We start from the raw sequence: 3,399 nt of genomic DNA on the forward strand, positions 1-3,399 counted from the left end.
GTAGAACAAGCCTGGATAGATGCACTCTGGGGCCTGTTCCCGAGGGGCAGCGTTGGAGGGAATTGCGGGCCATTGTTTACGCCGGAATGTAAATAAGACCCTGGCGTCTGTTCCTGGACTTCAGAGCACGCCCCTCACCCCTCCCACCCACACCCCACTCCGCCCCCTCCCCGCTCCGGCTCCAGAGTTCTTAGGAGGCGGAGCCGCTGTTCTGGTCCCAATCCACTTTAAGAATCCTGGGTTAGGATGGGGCTGGGTATAGGAAATAACTCCCCACCTTCTTTATAAAGCAGGAGGGCAGGCTGTAGCGTCAGAGCCAAGCAGAGGCTCTAGTTGGGCTGCAATTTTCCATCCTCCTTGGACCTAAGGGTGGCTTTAAGGATTAGAAAGACAATCTGGAGGGAATGGTCTTGAGAGTGCAAAGAACCCGAGCAGATTTGAGTTTGAATCTTGGCTCTGGCTTTCACTAGCTGTGTGATCTTACAGAGGTAACATTACCTCTCTGATCCCTGGTTTGTTTGTTTGTTTTTTTTTGTTTTTTTGTCTTCAAATGGAGATAATAAAGCAAACCTTCAGGACTATTGGGAGGATTAAATATAATGTATTTTTAAAAGGTTTTGGCACATATAGAGTGGCTGTCAAATCTGGAAACACAGAGGAATTTCAGAATAAATGGTTTATTGATAATACATAATAAAATTATCTATATTTCCAGAATTCAGGGTCACATGTGATAATAATTGCTTGACTCATTCGGTACATGCCATGTGCCAGGCACTGTTCTAAAGGTTTTGCATATATCAACTCACTAATTCTTCATAATAATCCTATGAAGTAGGCACTACAATATACCCATTTTACCAATGAGAAAACTGAAGCTCTCAAATAAAATGACTTCCCCAAGGCCACACAGCTAGCAAGTGATAGAACCAAGAATCAGACAAGGCAGTTAACCTATACTATAGTTAACTATTTTGCTATATTGCTTTTTCTAATACAATCCATGTCTTGGCACTCAGATAATTCTAATATGTAAAAATAATGGCAATGACAATTACGATGGTCAGAGTCCCAGAATTACAAAGGTCCTTGTAAGGCCACCCTTACGAGTGACTGTGGTCTTAACCTTCTGCCTTTCTTAGGCAAGAAGACTCTGCAAAAAAATTTTTTTTATGAAAAGGATATTCCAAACATACTTGGGAGGTAATTAATAAATTTTACTTTGCCCAATCTGATAGGTGAAAAGTGGACTCCCGGTGTAGTATGATGGTGGCTATCTTTTAACATGTTTGGTTTATCTGCATGTTCTTTTTCTGGGAATTGTCTTTTCATATCCTTTGATTGTTTTTCAATCGGGCACTTGGTCTTAATGATTTTTAGAGCACCCTTTTTAAATGAGAGAAATCAATCCTTTGTGAATTGAACTGCAAACATTTTTTCACATGGTACCATCTGATCTCTGATTTTTGCTTAAGGTTTTTATTACCATGCTGAAAGTTGACTTTTAGGTGGTTGAATTTATCAACGTTTTTCTTTTACAGCTTTTGGCATTTGTGTCATGCTTAGAAATGCCTCCCCTACACTGAAAGAATTTTTTTTTTAACTTTACATGTTTTTATCTGTTATGCATATGGTTTAATTTTTGACGTTTAAATTTTCAGTTATTTGAATTTCATTTTGGTGTAATTTGCAAGTTAGATATCAAACTTTCCTGCTTTTTTTTTTAGGTGCTAAGAAAACAACACTTTGGGTCCCATTCTTCTACATGCCTGGTACTTCCAAGTTCAGCATGGGATAATTTCTGTCCAGTTCTCCTTGGGTTCCAATTTTAATAGGAAAATCTGGTCTTAATTTAGTGTGTTAGTTTCCCGGGCTGCCATAACAAAGTAAGCAAACTGGGTGGTTCAATAAAAACAAACATACAAACAAACTGAAATTTATTCTCTCACAGTTTTGGAGTCTGGAAGACCTAGATCAAGGTGTCAGCAGGGCTGTGCTTCCTCTGAGTCTCTGGGTAGAATCCTTTCTTTCCTTTCTCTTAGCTTCTAGAAGCTGGTGGCCAGCAATCCTTAGTGTTCCTTGGCTTGCAGCTCAATCACTCTAGTTTCTGCCTCTGTTGTCACGGCATTCCCCCTATATATCTTTGTCTTCTCTTCTTATTAGAACACCAATCATATTGCACCCATTCTACCTCAGTAAGACCTCATGTCTACTTGATTATATCTACAAAGATTATTTCTAAATAAGACCATATTAGCAGGTTGTGGGGGTTAGGATTTCAACATACCTTTTTTATTCGGGTAGGGGCACAATTCAACCCTTAAGATTTGTTCCTCAAATTATCTAATTTCTGGCCATGACTGGTGTGCCTCAGTGGATTGAGCACGAGCTGTGAACTGAAAGGCTGCCGGCACATGCCTGGGTTGTGGGACAGGTCCCAGGTGGGGGGGGGGTGTGAGAGGCAACTGATCAATGTGTCTCTCACATATTGATGTTTCTCTCCCTCTCTCTTTCCCTTCCCCTCTCTCTAAAAGTAAATAAATAAAATCTTTTTAAAAAATTGTCTAACTTCCAGAGGAAATAACTTAAAAGTTGTAGATAAATCATAAAGAAAAATATCAAAATACAGATGAAAGATTTCTGTGGCTTAAAAACATCCAAAACTACCCCAGCAATAACTATATCTACAAAATCACTAAAAATAAATAAAATAGTTTCAAAATAAAAAGGTAAACAAAAGTCTAGGAACAAACACTTGCATTCAGTATATAAGGCGTTAATTGCTCTTTTATAAAAAATAATTCACACATATTGATAAGAAAAAATGCCACTACCCCAGTAATCAAAGGTCATGAACAGATAAGTCAGAAATCAGGGAACATGTATGTGGGAAAGTATTGACTGGCACAATTAATCAAAGAGATAAAGCTTAAAGCAGTGATAAAGTACTTTTCTTTTTCTAGTAACCAGCAGGAAAAAAATTTTAACATTTTGTGCTGGCAAAGGGACAGTGAAACTGGCACTCTCAAATGCTACCAGTGGCAGCACCCTTTTGGAAAACAAGTTGGCAATATAGATCAAGTGCCACAAAAATGTTTATTCCAGTAGATCCAGTGATTCTACCTCTGGGACTCCATTCTAGAGAAATAATCTGAAGTATGGAAGCTATTTGATCCCTACTATTAGATCCCTACTAGATGCCCGGCCCTTTACATATCTTACTCATTTAATTCTCTCAATAACCTCACGAGGTCTGTATTCTTTGCTCCACTTACAGATAAGGAAACCAAGGCTCTGTAAAGTTAGGCCCCAGTCCAAGGCCACACAACTTATAAGTGACAGAGCTGGCCTTTGACCCGAGGTGATCCAGTTATAAAGCCCCTGGATTCTCAGCTCTCC

This window comes from Pteronotus mesoamericanus, unplaced genomic scaffold (assembly GCF_021234165.1).
Source record: "Pteronotus mesoamericanus isolate MK-2021 breed Mesoamerican mustached bat unplaced genomic scaffold, CSHL_Meso_final scaffold_54, whole genome shotgun sequence".
Classification (NCBI taxonomy): domain Eukaryota; kingdom Metazoa; phylum Chordata; class Mammalia; order Chiroptera; family Mormoopidae; genus Pteronotus; species Pteronotus mesoamericanus.